The sequence below is a fragment of the Hoplias malabaricus genome, chromosome 4 (assembly GCF_029633855.1).
Source record: "Hoplias malabaricus isolate fHopMal1 chromosome 4, fHopMal1.hap1, whole genome shotgun sequence".
NCBI lineage: Eukaryota > Metazoa > Chordata > Actinopteri > Characiformes > Erythrinidae > Hoplias > Hoplias malabaricus.
This window is the reverse complement of record NC_089803.1, coordinates 57,941,002-57,959,725: the sequence shown is the minus strand read 5'-3', so window position 1 is coordinate 57,959,725 and position 18,724 is coordinate 57,941,002. Positions and strand designations below refer to the sequence as shown.

General features: G+C 39.2%; 1 protein-coding gene across 1 annotated transcript in view; it reads right to left on the bottom strand.

The window, feature by feature from the left end:
- LOC136694337 (xylosyl- and glucuronyltransferase LARGE1-like) overlaps nucleotides 1-8,368 on the bottom strand; it is a 70,487-nt gene extending 62,119 nt beyond the window's left edge. The window contains exon 1 of the mRNA XM_066667813.1: nucleotides 7,673-8,368. The gene's annotated coding sequence lies outside the window, so the exon portion shown is untranslated. The remainder of the gene's footprint in view (nucleotides 1-7,672) is intronic.
- Between the last annotated feature and the right edge of the window lie 10,356 nt (nucleotides 8,369-18,724).

Here is an 18,724-nt window from a genome sequence, read left to right as displayed (position 1 = left end):
AGGTCACTCTTACACCTGCGCACAATTTCATTCACTCACCAGGTCACTCTCACACCTGCACACAATTTCACTCACTCACCAGGTCACTCTCACACCTGTGGACAATTTCACTCACTCACCAGGTCACTCTCACACCTGTGGACAATTTCACTCACTCACTAGGTCACTCTCACACGTGCTCACAATTTCACTCACTGACCAGGTCACTCTCACACCTGTGGACAATTTCACTCACTCACTTGGTCACTCTCACACCTGTGCACAATTTCACTCACTCACCCGGTCACTCTCACACCGTGGACAATTTCACTCAATCATCTGGTCACTCTCGCACCCGTGGACAATTTCACTGACTCACCCAGTCACTCTCACACCTGTGGACAATTTTACTCTCTCACCCAGTCACTCTTGCACCTGTGCAAAATTTCACTCACTCACCAGGTCACTCTCACACCTGCGCACAATTTCACTCCCTCACACAGTCACTCTTACACCTGCAGACAATTTCACACACTCACCAGTTCACTCTCCCACCTTTGGACTATTTCACTCACTCACCCAGTCCTTCACACACTCACACTTTTTTACACAGTCAAAACACCTACCAACATGTGTTTTTGAACTGTGAGAGGAAACCCCCATCAACACAGGAAGAACACACCAAAGTGTTAGCCCACCTCGACCCTGATCAGGACGAAGTGAAATTTGGTTAATCATCATAAACTTTTCACACAATATAAACAGAAAATTAGGTCTATAAATAATGTCTATACTGAAAAACAGCAGAAATTAAAATGAGGTTTTGTCTCAACAGCGTGAGGGTATGACTGCGCCTGCACTGTAAAGAGTTAAGCAACTGATGTGCAGAGACACGAGACATACAGAGTTCACCTGTCAAGGTATTCATTTATTTACCTGAGGAGCCTTCAGCAGAATCAACACTTGGAAACTAGAAAACTTCACAAGTCTTGAATAACTTATTCTCTGAAGGAAGTCGGGAACGTAACACAACGAAGTAACACAATCACAGCCTGAAAAACCTGGCCGAAAGGTCTTGGACAATGCGGAGGAACGTGGTCTGAAAAACAGACAGAGCAAACGGATCAGACAAAGCAAGCGGATCTACCCTTGAGGGTTTCTGCGGCAGAGCTCTTGTAAAGTGTTTTGATAAGACTGAGTCATGCGCCGAGTCTTACCTTGACTCCTCTCTTGGCGGCATGACTCACGTTGAGGCGCGGCGAGATTAAAACGCCTGCATCTGCTGCAGCTGCACTGAATTTATTTAGATACAATTGCTTCCTTTATTGCCTATATCTCCTGCTCTGCAGTGACAGAGATTCAAGGTCTCTTATCCACCGTCGAGAGGAGATAAGTAAACACATTCAGAAAGTGACAGTGAAGAAAGGAAGGAAGAATACTGGGAGGAGGAGAAAAAAGCCAGTGAGCAATGGAATGTGATCGCTAGCTTGAGCGGAAGGGTGGTAGGTGGTGCTAATGAGAATGTAAAGCCAAGGTGAAGGAAGGATAATGGAGGTGGAGCTCTGTATTTGTACAGTTTAAGTGTACAAAACTTACATCATAGATATATTCATTTACATTCTCACTTGCTTTCCTTTTGAGGGCACATGCAGCAAGGGCTTGGTACAGCTTTCATTTTTCTCCTCAAACATACCATCCCAGCTTTACAGTCGCAGAGCTTCTGAACGTAAACAAACCAGAGAGAACTGCAGTTCCTCACAATCGTAGAAGTCACTTTCAAGTGGTGACATCTCATATATTATTCGTTCTGTTCCTGTTTTGTGGAAAAATTACACTGTTTCTTTAAGAGGCACTTTTCCACCAGTGTGTTCCTCAGAATGGCTGTCTGAAACAGAAAGTAGCAACTTCAATGCCTTGCTGACTGATGTGCCTCAGAAGGCAGCATTTTGAAGGAACTCGTAACCAACTCATTTTTCAAACACACTTAAAAGGCAGCAAATCCTCATCACATTGCCAGGGTATTGAAACTCTAGACAGAATTATAGGGTTACTGAAATATTTTAAACAATTATTTGGTTTAGACATGATTAGAGTCTTATTCCCTCAGAATACCACCTCAGTATACAGCATTTAGGACGTTTCAGACACAGACAAACCAAACAAACAAACTACTAACTGTTCAAAACCAGCATTTCAACAGTAAAAACACCTTTAAAAGAGGCCCCGCCCACAAGGGTCAGTTCATTTTTTAAAATGTTTTGGCCAACCGTCCACATAAAAACAGCCTTTTAAGTCCCTGGGGTTTTTGAAAACGCTGTCCAAGGTGGAGATTTTAAAAACGCTATTGACACACAACGTGCCTGTCTCTGGCTGAAATTCAAATACCTCCTCACTCCCTACACAGTGAATTGCATAAGTGATTAAACTACAGTGTACATGCAGCTAGCACTAGGTTTCAGATTCCCAACATATTAATAAATATAAAAAGAAAGAAAGAAACAATGCAAGCCCCTGTGTTAGAAAGTGGATGAGGTTGAGGTGGTCCCACTGAGGGCTGTACTGGGACAGTGTTGAGTCTGAGTCTATTCCTGTGCCGTGCCGTCAGCACCACTGTTAATATGGCATTGAAAAAAAAAACCCAGACACAGCAAACAAAACAACATCATCAGGAGAAAAGCACAGTGTCCCTGTAACAAGCCACCAACAACGGCTTCATCAGCAGCTCCAGCTTAGGCAATTACCAACAGCATCCTCCAGCTTAGGACACAGGGCTGTCCGCTGTGTACAGGAGTAGCCTGTGGGTGTGGTTAGGTACAGCTTACTCAAGAAATTCAATACTCATTTGCAACTTCATTGCCATGCAGTTGACCTCAAACAGGGACTGTCAGATAACACTGTGTGAAGATATACTCTGGATATGCTTTTAATTGTGGATGTAATATGCCTTGCAGTGAATAAGCACAGTGCACAAGCTTTATAAACCACAGTGTGATGTTCCTAAAGAATTGCCTGAATAATTCTTGAGCAAAATGTTCTTCTTTTAAATGTGTAAATCGTGTAAATCGTGTAAATATTCCAATTCATCCAAATTCTACAGAAAAATCTAGCACAGCTCAGGACGGTCACAGATGAACACTGACATCCCATAAAGTTTAAAGAGAAAATATTACACCCTTCTTCACATGTTAACAGATTTCTTGGCAACACAAGGATCAAACATGACAGCAATGTTCACAATGATATCATTAGTCATTTATCACTTCATTCTTGACTAGGGCTGTGCCATATCGTATCGTCCGCGATAATATCATCATATATTTTTAAACAAAAATTTAAAACATTCATTCATTCATTATCTGTAACCGCTTATCCAGTTCAGGGTCGCGGTGGGTCCAGAGCCTACCTGGAATCATTGGGCGCAAGGTGGGAATACACCCTGGAGGGGGCGCCAGTCCTTCACAGGGCAACACGTACACATTCACACCTAAGGACACTTTTGAGTCGCCAATCCACCTACCAACGTGTGTTTTTGGACTGTGGGAGGAAACCGGAGCACCCGGAGGAAACCCACGCAGACACGGGGAGAACACACCAAACTATAACGTTTGTCCCCCGGAGCAGGAATCAAACCCACAACCTCCAGGTCCCTGGCGCTGTGTGACTGCGACACTACCTGCTGCCCCACTGTGCCGCCCTATTTTAAAACATTTTTTTTTTTTTTTTTATCATGATAATCGTGATAATCTGACTTGTTTGCATAATGACTCAGCACAACAACTATTCTGTGTTTGTTTTACTTACTTTTTTACTTTGAAGCTTTAAGGATACTTTGGTATGATTGCTGTTTATACACTACATTTTCTGCACTTTGGCTGTGGAGTAGATTTTTATGTTACATTATTTTATACAAAAGTAGAATCTTGGTAAATTATAAAATAAGAAAATGTTTACGGATTCATTTTGTCACTTCTTGGTATTTGAAAATTTGATACTGTTACATTTGTAGTAAAATAGAACTTTTTTAATAAATACTTTAATGTTATTAATATATATTAAATATATATTTTATTTAATTAATATTAATATAACATTTATTTGGTTGCATTAGGGTGTTCTTGAAATTAATTAAAGTATTTTTCATTGTTTTGTTCATATCGCCAAAAATATTGTTACGCCAAAACACCCTGAAATATCATGATATTATTTCAAGGCCATATCGCCCACCCCTATTCTAGACAAATGGTATGAAATTGTATTATCACAATTATAGTGGCCAAAAATGATTAGATATCAATATTATCGTTTTATTTAAAGTGTGATGAAAAGTTCAAAAACATACTCATACACACTGAAAACGTTTCAGCAAGTTTTATACGTTATACTACTTTATTTAACTTATTTAAATTAAGATTTTTTTAATACACTTAAATGAATAATAAATTCTACAGTCTTTGTTTCTTTTTGACTTCTGAAAAGCTGTAAAAGTCATTATATGAGATAAAGATAGTAAACACTTGTATTGGGGTTTGTTTAACAGGTAATCACTAATCAAATATATAACCCTCAATTTTGTTGTTGTTGTGGAAACATTTGCTACATAGGCAAACCAGATAACATTGCTTTAATACATAGCTTCTAAAGCACAAAGAGAATGTGCTTGAATGTAACATTAAACCATTTAAGGTGGAACTTAATGTTAATATTGTTGGCAGAATATTACAGACCTCTGTTATAGGTAGAAATAACTTCTTCACAATTTAATGTGGAACGGGGTTTGTAATTCTGGATAGAAGGTATTATTTTTTGCATGTAATTTTTTTTTATTTACAAGAGAATCAGCATCAGTCTTTAGGAGCTCCAGTGTTGTGCCCAATCTCACCACACCATCCTGATTTCACCTCCCCTGGATTTGAGAGTCCTTGGTATGTAGAATTCCAACAAGGACGTGAGATTGGGAACATACCATGGCTCTGTCACTGGGCAATGTTTCCCCTGACCTAAAACAAACCCACATTACGTGCAGCATGATGCTGTGACTGGGGAGGAGGCGGGACAGTTCTAAAATCTCTGCACTATGCGTTAGATGCAGCACAATTCAGGACAACTCTAACTTATCCCATTTAAGCAGAGCACAAAAAAATAACAGAGTGGTGTTACAGTTTATGGGTTGGCAGGACTTCCCCAAATTAATATGTACATGTACGTTAATATATTAATATATCCACCTTAATGACCAATTCCAGAATTTCAGTAGCTGCTTTGTTAAGTCTGACCACACAGTAAATTCACCAGCGTTAAATCAACACTATTAGAGTTAACTTAATACCTAGAGTGTTAAATTATTCCACTAATAGTGTTGATTTAACACTGGTGAATTTACTGTGCACAAGATATGACAGTTTTCCCAGAGCCCAAGCCATTTTCCATGATACCTGAACCCTGATGCTGTCGTTTGTGAATATATTAAACTGAACACTACCATAGACGGCTACTTTTATTAATCTGCTTGCAACTTTGACAACATTCAACCAATGCAGGTCAACAGCTGCAGTAGTAAACATGCTTAAAATGTCAATGATCATTTGTGGCCACACTATTATTAAACGATTATCAGTTAACCTGACAGGAAATGAGTTTGTAGTGTCTCTGTGGGCTGTTACTGTGGCAACTCACTTAACCAACACTAGGCACAGAGATACATCAAACGCACAATCAGCTGCTTGACATCTCAAATTATAACAAATGTCCAAGTCCATTCACTTACATGAGGTCACATAAAAATAGCTCAATGACCACATGACAAACTCAGAACTGAAATAAGGTCACAGGAATATAGGACGTTCATTAAATTCTTCAGCCACAAATAAACTCCTCTGGGATCGGGCTGCTTTCTGTTTCCATTCTCTGAGACAGGAGCGAAGGAGTAGAACCGAGCCTTTAAAGAAAGTTCAGACAGGCCAAAGATGTTCAAAGCCTTTCTATGTAAATAAAGACTCTTAAATTGCATCTTAAGGGTGTATTAAAAAATGATGGCCTTTTCTTGGGAAGTACTTGACCCTGTTCTGATCAGTGTGAATGTGAACTTCAAAGCAGTTGGGAGCTGTCTCTCAGTGCTCATTAAGGTCTGCATGAACCAAGCAAACTGAGGCACAACAACCACTGGGAATGGCTTTTTTCCTCCAAATGCCATTAGACTGGCTTTCATTTTTTGAAATCCAGCCAATTCAATAGTTATTTTAGGGATTTCATCAAAGTCCAGATGACAAAATCCCAGGACCTAAAGCTGCCATGTGCCGCCTTGTTGTGTACAGAGCATCTGCGCTGCAAACAGAACGCCACTCTTCTCCAATAACATATTAAACATACATTACTATCAATTTGAATTTGTTTTTATTTAGTCATTATGTATCACAGTATTATTTGGTGATTATTAAAGAAGTATTGAACATTACTGAACAATGAATAGATGTTTAAGGTGAACCGCAGGGTTAAAATGGCTTCCAGCTCTTCGGTAATTGCATCATTTGTTAACTCTGGCTCTTCGCAGACTGTGTGTGGCACTGAGCATTTGTTCAGTTTGCTTTCTAATATGGTTTAGTTAGAGGTACTGTAGGAAATCAGGACATATGAGACAATGCTTTGTGGCACACTAAAAAACCCACAGTTTTTATTCATTTTCCAAATAAAGCCACTGTTATAATGTAATGTAAATATTAACTGCGTTCTCTTTTTCTCATTTAGACAGAATCTTCTGGTACAAATCAGTTACAACCACCTGACACAAGTTTCTCAATGTGTCCCCTGTTACCTGGCAGGCTGTGGATACCCTTGTATTCAGCTTATACAAAATGTCCTACTATATGTTTGGGCTATCTTTGATATTCACTGAGCACACATCCACATTTCTGTCACATTAACAAGAAACCCATGCTTTCTAAGCCCAGCAAAATCCCAAAAAACGTTCCAGCATCAGTGAGTCACTTCAGAGACCAGTCCCTTCACACTGCGAATAAATACACAACAAAGTGTGCAAATCGAAACAAAAGTGGTGCAGATGTCACTGTTACTTCAGCCATTCTAGACTGCAATTCATAGAAAGTGTAAGCAGTGATGTGCAGATATCATTGCTGATATTCTTACAGCTTATTCATGCTGAAGTTGAAGTGATATTTCTGTCACTTCACAAACATAGCTACAAAATCATAAGATTTATCAAGTAGATATGTCTACCACTCTCTAGGAAGAATGTGTTCAAGAAACAAGGGAATCAAGACACACAGAAAACACATAAAGCTCCAAAATCATCAGGTGATTATTATTTTTTATATTAATGCAGTTATCAATGTCAATATTTCTACTGTTCAATAAGAAGCTAAAAATAAAGCAAATATTATGATGAATATTTGAACACACATAAAGCTATACACACACACACACATATATATATATATATACTAAAGATCATAAAAACTAGACTAATATTTCTGTCCCTACATAAAATATTTTTTTCTTAAAAAACGATAAAAATAAAAATATACAGCAAGTTTGCAATAACAGGTGATGCAAATTAAGTAAGAATTTTAACGCTGCTGTAACTTAATAATAATAATAATAATAATAATATCATTATCAATCATTTTGTAGAAAGCTGTTGTTCGGTTAATGGTTGAGTTGTTGAGGTCCGTGCTCTCACCTCCACAGCTGATGCTCTCCTCTCTGGCAGATCTTTCTCCAAAAAAGCTCTTACGGACGGAGAAACGGGTGGACTTCAGCACTGGAGACTCCACCGTAACCAGCCCCCAAACCTAAGCAGCAGCAGAAGAAGCAGCAGCAGAGACAGAGCTCATAAAATCATCAGCAGTCGCGCACAGAGCTCCATAAAGCCCACACAGCCCTCCAAGAGTCCCAACACATCCGGCCGCACAGAGAGAAACATGACGGAGTTCTTCTCAACTTCCTCCACTCTCGCGTTCAGCTACACGGCGAGTCAACGGAGCGCCGACAACAATCAAGTCAACAGATACAACACATCTCTCATTCTATCGCCTGCTTGTTCTTCTATAAAGCAACAAACACAAAACACCCCCTGTCTATGCCGGTAGCAGCCAAAAAAAACGAAAAAAAAATAAACGTTTACGTTATAGAAAACAAACCCCCCGAAACCCACAGAACGCAGTCATTAAAATTCCTCTCTCGTTCGTCTTCGTCTTGTCATCCCCCTCCAAGTCCCAAAACGTGAAAAGGTGGCTAAGAGAAAGCTCAATTCTCAGCGCCCTCAGACAGTCCACCTTAAGAGAACACCGTTTCTGTCCTCCATAAGGTCTGTAATGTCTCTATTTCCCGTGCTTTTGTAGCTATTATTTCTGTTCTCCGCGCGCGCCCCACATATTTCGAGCTTCATATGCGCTCTCTCTCTCCACTCAACACTGAAGTCTCTTCATCCTCCTGCAGCCCGGAGTGACGAGCAGCGGGCAGCCAATCAGAACAAGACTTGTTTTATTTTTTTGATGTTGTTGTTCCACACCGCACCCGTTTTCAGCCAGGCCCGCCCCGCTCGCACTGGGATTGGATATAAATGATCGCGTCCTGCGCTGCGATTGGTTAATGACATCGAATCCAATATTCGTCGTTCTTCTTCGAAATCTCGAAGTGAGTTATGGCGGCGATTCCGCCTGGGCTTTTATTGTAGGTTTTTTAATCGTGAAAAATGAAAAAAAAAAAAAACTATTTATTTTTCTACGTATTTCAGCATGTGTTTTACTTCCTACAATAAAGTAAAATGTCTTCGGTTGACACACTGGGGAATGTTTTCAATGATTCAGTTTGACCTGCATTAATCTTTGGACCAGCATTGGACCGCAGTTAAGATTGTTGTTTGTTAGCCACAATTAAAAATAGGGGGAAAAGCAAAGATGCAACCAACATCTAAGATTGAATTTTGGTGCTGTAAGGAAGCTGTAATAATAGCAAATCAATGTAGTTCTTAATTTTGTGTTTTATTGTTGTTGTTGTTTCTAAATTTCAGGTTTCAAACAAAAAGTTATGAGTATTGCTAATGTATGGTTTCTGTGTGTGTATGTGTGTGTGTGTGTGTGTGTGTGTGTGTGTGAAAGATAGAGAGAGAGAGAGAGAGAGTATTCATTAAATTAAAAAAATATATATTTTTTATTAGTTATGTATAATTGATTTCAAATCTCCCCGAATAGCCTACATAGAAACGTTCAAGAAGACTATCCAATCATAGAGCAGAGAACATTGTGCCTGAACATAGGTGTGTTAGAAAATCACTTGCCATCCCTGTGCGACTGCAATTGATAAAACGTGGGAAGCATTCATTGGAACGGATTGACTCAGAGAGAGAGAGAGAGAGAGAGAGAGAGAGAGAGAGAGAGAGAGAGAGAGAGAAAGAAAGAGAATTAACAATCAGAAAAAATATATTTAGAAAACAGGAACATATTTGGCTTAAAACATTTTATTATGTTTACCATTTAAATGAATCATAATCATGATACATGTTCTGCTGAGAAGCTCCTCTGTACCAGTGAACTTGGGGTTGAGGGACCATTATATTTTGCATAATTGGTTAATGGAGAAAGTTCTAAAAATCAATTCATAAATTAGCGCAGTTTTTAATATGCAAATTACATTTTCTACTGTTAGCTATTTCCATTTTCAAGTTTAATAACTGAACTGAAACAAAATGCATGTTGGAAGCGTATACTCCACCAGACGGCACCTTTAAAATGATTCTGTTAAGCAAAGAAGAATAAAACCTCAGCTAGCACAGTTAGCATAAGCACATGTCTGAGCTGTAGTTAGCCAGAAGGCCAGAAACCACACAGCTGTGCAAACGGCACTCTCACATTGACCTGGAAGCATCAGAGTGCATGCTTTCTATGACAGGGCTCTTTCACAGCTCACTTCATTCTTGCTTCAACCCAAAGCACTTTGACATGAGCTACAGTATACGATTATCTTGGTACTGTAGAATTTAGTTTACCTTATTTGTAATGGGAGATATACAATTGTTTAAAAATAGGAGAAGATAACATTGCAGGATTCTGTGCTGCTGCGAAAAAAAGAAAGAAAGAAAAGAAAAGAAAAAAGAAATCTAATATAATTAATGCAAATATTTATTTATTTTTGGGCCTTGTGGCGGGTGTGTGAGGGGGTATTTTTGTACCTATTAGTCAAATAATGCACAGCTGAACAGCTGAATTCCAGGCCTCAAAACCAAGCTGAGCACTCTTGCAGTAAGCTAACCTCCTGATTATTGAAATTACCAGCTTCCAGATGGGAAACAAATTCCAAAGTCCATTCCTTATTACCTTCAGTCATAAATCAGCCAGACCCTCACCCAGTGAAACCGAATCTGATATTAAACTTGTGCTGTGATTTTAATGTCTGGCTTTGCTCTGTGGACACAATATCGGAACAGATTGGACTTCACAGTAACATTAGCATATTATTACCAAATCAATACATGGTTCAACTCGTCCATATTCACTGCAGGGAGAAAATATAAAAACGGCTTCTGTAATTCCATCTTTGCTTTTACAGTGTTTGTACAAACAGAAATATCAAAGGAGCTATTGAATTGCTGTTTTCGGATTACTTGAGGTGGAATGTCTCAAAATACAGGAGATTTGCTGACTGCATTACAGACATCCATCCATCCATCCATTATCTGTAACCACTTTTCCAATTTAGGGTCACGGGGGGTCCAGAGCCTACCTGGAATCATCGGGCGCAAGGCGGGAATACACCCTGGAGGGGACGCCAGTCCTTCACAGGGCTGCATTACAGACAGTGCTACAAAAATAAACAACTTGATTAAGAAATGAGTTTCTGTGGTAATTCTAACAGTAAATAAAAACTCACAGAAAAGTTTAACTTCAGCCATATACAGTCATTGTATCCCCCTCAAACCTACCATACCACCTTAAAAGACTTGAAGCTTCTGAATGTAAACAAACCAGAGAACAGCGTTCCCCCACAGTCACAGACGGACCATTTTTAAGGCTCTAGAACTGTTCACTTAAAAAAATATATTATTTTGTGAACCAAGAATCGTTCTTCTATGCCATTACCCCAAGCCAACCTGGTTCCATTTTTATTTTTTCAAAGGATATAATGGATGGTGATACAGTTCTCATATACTAGGCTTGAATTCACACTACAATTTTTTGTAATATGTAGGGGACTTGAAAAAGAGTTTCACTGGTTGAATCCTTGAAAATCCAGCTCACACTTCTATGGAGTCTGACAACATCACTACTCTTTTCTTGCACATCCTCAGTGACTCTTTGAAAGTCACATTTTTTTTGCGGAAGCATTGGGGTGAAATAGAATACAGTATATTGACAGAAATAGCATTTGTTGCCATGGTGCGAGAGCACAGGAGAAGTGATCTTCAACCATCTCCCCTCCATTAACAACGGCCCCTTTAACCAATCAGGAGGCTATAATTAGAAAAGAGTAATGGAGGTCAGAAATGGTGGGAAGTGCTCGATCATCTTGGTGCAATTCTCGGAGGACCACCTCAACTGATACTGTCACAATGACTAGTGAAGATATATGACAGAAAGTCACACTGGAAAAATCCATTCACCATTTAATATGTATACAGTAAATTCACCAGTGTTAAATCAACATTATTAGTGTTAACTTAACACTGAGAGTCTTAAATTATTACACTAACAGTGTTAATTTAACACTGATAGTGTTCATTTAACACTGGTGAATTTACTGTGTATCAGAATAACACCAACAGAATCGTCAACTTGAGTTTTTGGGGTGAAGACGGATCATGTTATGCTCAACATTTTCAACTTAGTTAATCATTTTTCAAACTGAAAATTTGTAAAACTGCACCAGACTGCTGAGTTCAAACTGTTCTGCACCAGAGAAAAAGAGAAAATGGGACTCATTTATATCCTGTAAACCTTCTTTTTGGGATATTGGACCGTACCACTGACACCAGGGGACAGTGTTAATGAACCTAGGTGTGCATTTTATTACCCCCAAGCCTTGCTCTGGTTGAAAAATTATATTATGTTTCTTTGTGAATAAATATATAGACTGCATAATGATTTTTAAAAATAATTAATGAAATAAATAAATAATAAATGTGCTGCTGTGTAACCAAAATCAAATTCCTGGGTTTAAAAACTATTTGTCTTTTATTATACAAGACACAGGAGGTAAAAAAAAAAAAAAGAAACAAACAAAACAGACACACTGAAGTACAGTCTGTCACTCCAGAAGAAGGTTCACAAGATATTAACAAGTCTGAAACACACACAATTCCCATTTTGTGTTTTCCTCTGGTGCTGGGCATTTTGAACACAGCAGTACACCACTTTCCTAGCTTTTTATTCCTAGCCAATGCTTTAGGAATATAAAAGAAATTCAAAATGACATCTGTTACACATAGCGTAGAAGCTATTTTTTTTTTAAAAGAGCAGTCTCAGCATCCTGGGGCCAACAGAAGCTTCAGAGAATACTCATGCTTTCTACATATCCAAACATCAAACAACAAGGGTACTTAAATAAATACTCATATATATATATATATATATATATAGAGACTGGACAAAATTCAGAAAAGTTACAAAGCTCATTTTTTCTCTCTCTGATGTTCTTGCTCAGTAGATAAATGGCATTTTTGGCCCAGACCCTGATAGGTCTGATCTGTCTCTTCAGGGTTTGTCTTAAAAGGTGCTGGCTGAAGCTCAGAGATGATCAGGGAAGGAGTCAAGAGAAACAGCACTGAAGGAAATATGTAGCGTCAAATCCATATTAAGCAAAAACTAGTATCTATGACTCAGCGTTCCTCTGTTATACTACAGTGTGCAGTTATTTATGTCTAGAATAAAAAAAAATGGGTTTATGAAGAGGACGTATTCCTATTTAACCTCCAGTTAGTATTTTTAGACTGAAAGTCAGCTGAGGTTGATTTTAAAAAAAAGAAGCAAAAATTTATTGTTTATAAAACACAAAATGGAAGCTAAATACAGAAATACCCCGTATACAAATGTGTTTTAAAATTACGAAGCTCTCATTCACAAATTTGGAGATCTTGGTTATGAATTCTGTTGCACAGTTCTCAAAACACGTGGCCTTATTTAGGCACAATTAACATCCTGCTCTTTAGGAACAAGGGTCTAAACCGTGCTCTGTGTAAACAAGTCCATGTTGACCCACAGCCATTTTTTCTTTCACTATTTAATGAAGGCTATTATTTGAACACAAATGACCTGGTGCTATAATGAGGATCCTGGATCAGCCAAATTACACCAGCCAAAACCAAAACAAGCCTCCAATTAAAAACATCTTTCAGTGGAATCAGCCCAGTAATCCACAACAACAAACAGCAGCAAGCACATGCGAGCAACAGCTGTTTCCAGATACTTAGGAAAAGAACGGATAACCCAGACTAACCAGAGAATGCTTTAAAAACAACATGCCCAGGGGCAGAGGAAAATGGATGTCAATGTAGGCACATTTTAAAAGGGGAAGTAGGTTTGAAGAGAAATATTGAAGAGAACATTCTAGAAAATTAAACAAGGAGAATAATTTGGAACAGTTTAAAACATGTATTCTAGAGCAGATTGAATGAGGGGAGGGTGTTGTAAAAGAGAATAAATGAGCAGGATTTTCTAGAGGAGTGTGAATGAAAGGGGTTTCTAATACAGTGAATTAGGGGTGGTATTAGAGAACTGTTTATGAGAGGAGAATATTCTAGAACAGTGTGAATGAGGAGACGATAATGTAGAACCCATTCTATGAGAAGAGTGCACTTTAGAACAGAGTGAAAGAGAGGATGGTGTTGTGTAACTTACTGAAGGACGGGGTGGGTATTCTAGAACAAATGAGAGACGTGTACTCTGGAAAAGAGTGAATGAGTCGAGAGTGTTCTAGAGCAGAGGGGAGTATATTATGAAACTAAGGGAGTATGGGTAGAGTATTCTGGAACTTGTTGAATGAGTGTAAGTGTATTCTAAAACAGAATAAATAACCAGAGTGTATTCTAGAACATATTGAATGAGTGGATGTTATTCTAGAAGAGTGAATGAAGGGAGAGTATTCTAGAACAAATTAACAGTGGGTAGATTATTCTAGAACAAATTCAATGAGGGGAGTATGTTTCAGGACTAGGGGAATGAGGGGATATTGTATAACAGAGTGAATAGGATGTATTCATTGGGGTGGGGATGGGCCTAGAGAAATTTCTTCACATATTGACAGTTTTCAGCAGTTTCCTTATTGCAGTGTCCCTAAATGATGTCCATACTTCTGAGTTGGTTTTACTACCAAAGTCAGCACCACCACAGGTCCATCCTGGCTGCTACAGCTAATTGGGCTCCAAATAGAGCAGTAAACAAGTAGCTCTCCTCAGGTTTTGACTGACTGGAGTTAAGCAGAGGGAGAAAAAATGGCTAAAAAATGTCTCTACCAGCGGCATTAACCTCAGTAACTCACTCACTAAAATAAAAACCGACATGGAGGTCTCATCACCAGGCAATGGCCTTTTCAAATGTCAGTCAAAGAGCATCATGGGAGCAGAAGAGCCACAGTCAGAGGGTATGACACTTCACACTCGAGCGTGAACAGGGTTTTTCCTCTCACCCGTGCTTTATCCGTGCCTGTTTTCCCACCCCTCTCGGTTCCTGGAGCGTCGGGGTGGTTTGTTCTCCTGTCACGTCCAATAATGTCTAAATAATTACGCTGCGTGAAACAACAGGAGAGAGCAGAGAGCACATCTGTGTGGGCTGGTCTCCAGAGGCTGAACTCGCTGCCCAGCTCCACAACGGAGATCAGATCAGAATGGATCTGATCTCTCTGCCGGCTTCACTCTACCAGTTTGTTAATAAGGCTCAAGCTGGAAAAGATTGCCCTCGCAAAAGCAAATTACTCCCCCCACACCAAGCAGAAGCCAATCAGAGGCTTCTAATCTAATTTTCTCTCTAGCTGCTCTAGGCTCCACCCACAAATCCCAGTTTTTGAAGCAACTGTTGCCAAGTCAGACAAGCTCCACACAGCATTAGGAAGAATGCAGAACCTCAGTAACAGGAAATGCATGGTGGTGCAACACTGGTTCTGGGTTTATGGGTTAAATCCCTGCCTCAGTCAGTGAGACATTTTGTGTGTTCTCTCTGTGTGTGGGGGGTTTCTTCTGGGTTCTGTGGTTTCCTCCCGCAGTTATAAAATCGCTGCTGGTAAATTGATTCGTTCATTTCTTTTATTTTTTCCAGGAACGGGGATTAAAAATCATGTTTACAGGATGGTCCTGGCCAAGACAGCCAAAAGTACATGAAATATCCCAACACAACAGACAACAAACAACCCTCTATAATTTATTTAAGACACCGATAAACTGTTTTACCCACTTCCACCATGTGAAAGATGTTCTAAAACTATTTAATGAAACGCAATTCAATTTTGTACTGTGGGAATCTTCAGAAGGTACGTATTTTGAGAGCGGAGACCATGATCTCAATTTCCTTTTTTATATACAGATTTACTTAAATGAGAAGGTAATAAACCTCAGATAGATTTATAAAATAAAATCTATCAATGAATCATTCATTCATTATCTGTAACCTCTTATCCAGTTTAGGGTCGCGGTGGGTCCAGAGCCTACCAGGAATCATTGGGCGCAAGGTGGGAATACACCCTGGAGAGGGCACTTGTTCTTCACAGGGCAACACAGACACACATTTACTCACACACTCACACCAACAGACATTTTTGAGTCGCCAGAGGAAACCCACATGGACACGGGGAGAACACATCAACTCTTCACAGACAGTCACCCGGAGCAGGAATCGAACCCACTACCTCCAGGTCCCTGGAGCTGTGTGACTGCGACACTAACCTGCTGCACCACCATGCCACCCCGCCAATGAATCAGACTTTATGTATTTTCTTTCATAAAGAACACGGTAGAGAGTTATTAAGTGACATTAATAAATCTTAAGGCACCATGATTAATAGTGTCTAATAAGTCTAGTAATGTCTAATGATTCAAGGGCAACGCACCTGATTTTGGGTCAGTTTTTTTGGCACAGTATTTTGCCCCCAGACTAAAGCATAAACAGACACATTGATATTAGCTATTAATCCCTATTATACAGTAACATGTAACTAACACGATATTCAGAAATATGTCAGGTTTCTTGGGAGCTGCTGAAACACCTACACTGTAAAAAAATGTCTGTAAATTTTACGGTGAAAACTGTAAAACCATAAGAGTAAATGACTGTAAACCTTTTTTTTTCTGTAACAATGAAATATCATAAATCAGCCAAAACACAAATTTTTACATCTCTTTACTGTAAAAAATACATTACTTCACGGTTAAACACACAAACCATTATGGTACAAGTGTCCAAGGACCGGGAGCGACTGAGACTCATTAGGGAGCTCCCAGCATGCCTTGCTGCTCCATATTTTTTTGTGATTTTCAGAATTTCTTTGTATTTCTCTGTCTTTGAGACTTTTTGATTTTGGGTTGCATTGGGGTGATATTTTTGTGTATTTGTGTGTGTGTGTGTGTTTCTGTGCATGTTGTGATGAGATGTGTGTTGGTGTTCTGAGTGCTGGAGTGTGGCACCCAGATACAGCACATTTCTTTGCTCCTTTCGGTAACATGTCCTTTTAAAGGCTGAATATAGAGTGTGGTATGGCTATATCTCAGTCTCCATTCCCTCATTTGTCACATTATTCACATGGCAATGTTTCCATGGACCCACTGCAACCCTGAACTGGATAAGAGGTTAATGAATGAATATCTTTTTTTTTTTTTTTTACAGAAAAGTACTGTAAACAAAACAGTTCTTGAATGTACGACTTATGATTGCCTAAAATATTACTGTGACCGTATATTTTATGGTATAATTTTGGCAACTGCAGTTGCTGTTTTTTTTTTTTACCGTAAAGTTTATGGATTTTTTTTTACAGTGTATAAACCACCTGCTCTGGGAAGCTCATTTTGTCTTGTATGTTCTGCCGCATCAAAAAATGAAGAAGAGGTGTGTGCTCTTTATTCCTCAGGATCTTTGACTGCTTTTGAAACTCACATTGTGCTTTCCGTTGCTGAGCTGAGGCAAACTTTGTCGGTTTATGACAGCAGATACACTGTTATACGAAAAAATGACTGGGTATGAACCAAAAAGGAAAAACCTTAATGCCTTAAAAGTGTTTTAGATATAACTCTGCATCTTCATTTTCATTCTGTACGTATCTATGAATATACGATTATTGTACCTATCCCTCTCACATCTATCCTCTCTGCTGCTCACCTGCAGTTCAAAGACCCAACCTCGCAAGTTGATGGGATTGGTTTCTTAGGTTTTTGATGTAAGAGCTCCAGAGCAGTTTTACATGAGCCTGAGTTGCTCGTTGCCACAACTAGAGGGGTCTAAAGTCCCCAGCACTTGGCTTCTGGAGCCAAACTGCATTTTCTAAAGTGATGAGCCCTATTGAACACAAAACTCGTCCTCCAATATTGGTACCAGAAATCTTTAATGTTTTTGCATGGCAGTGTTCCAACACCCAGCCTAAACCCTAGAGACTATTACTGAAGTCAAGGGGAAGAAGCTTCCTATTAATAAGTCTAATGTGGATTAACATTGTAGTAATCAAGCAAAATATTATTAATAATAATAGAACAGCTCTGCTTGTGAATAAACATGTCCAGCTCTTCCAAAACTGTCCCCCAAAAATGGCCCTTTGACAGCCCCCAATGCCTGCCCAATGTCAGCCAACCTAGCAACAGTTGCTATGACAGAATGCATCTGTGGTCACTTGACCCTGAGCAGGAGGACAGCCAGGGTCAGAGAAACCTGTAGAAAATGAGGGTTGAAGTCAAATCTGCCTTTGCAGGAGATTAAAGGAGCACTAGCCCCAAACACACACTGCTATCTCTGACTAATTCATATGCTTCGCTGCACCTCCAGAAGTTCAAACCCACAAACCGCAGATAAACTGCAGGACCTTGGACAGCTCCTTGAGGGCACAGGCTTGTCAGCAAAGGAGTAGAGCAGGAGGCGGTGAAAACACTTGCTCAGTGTTGTCTTCTCAATGCATCTCCTTTTAGAAGACTGGAATATAAACTTGTATACACTTTTTGTGCCAAAGAACTGGCATCATAATGTTCACAACTTTCACAGCAGACCACAGAGCTCTACAATCACTCTATTCATGTCTAATACCATGCGTCTGTGTCATAATGTCATTCTGATCTCACACACAGCTGAAAATCATTTGCTTATTGTCCTGTTCCAGATGGTGCCATGTGAGGAGAGGGCTGGAGAGCATTAACATCCGTCCGCTAATGTAGGTCTATTTTTTCTTCTTTTTTATTTTTTTTTTAGATAAAGAGCAGTTGCCTTTTGTCTGAGGGAGATAACAACAGCTTTTCCCACTTTGAGAGGCTTCTCAGAATCTTGCATTTGCTGTAACCTGTATATTCTGTCACTGTGCACCTGAAAATCAATGCTTTTCAACATTTACTAGTGAATGAGATATAAGACACACTTCTATATAAATATGGTCTAAAGTAAACAAGCGGAACAGTCCTATATACATAATATTAAAATACAGTAACAACAAGAATAGGTGATTTGTGAAATCGGTTGAAGGTTTATTTTACTGAACACATTATTTCACTGTTTAGTCATTTGGGAATTGAGGACACCATTTGTTAAAGTTTTGCAAGCTTAATATTTGCACATTTTTG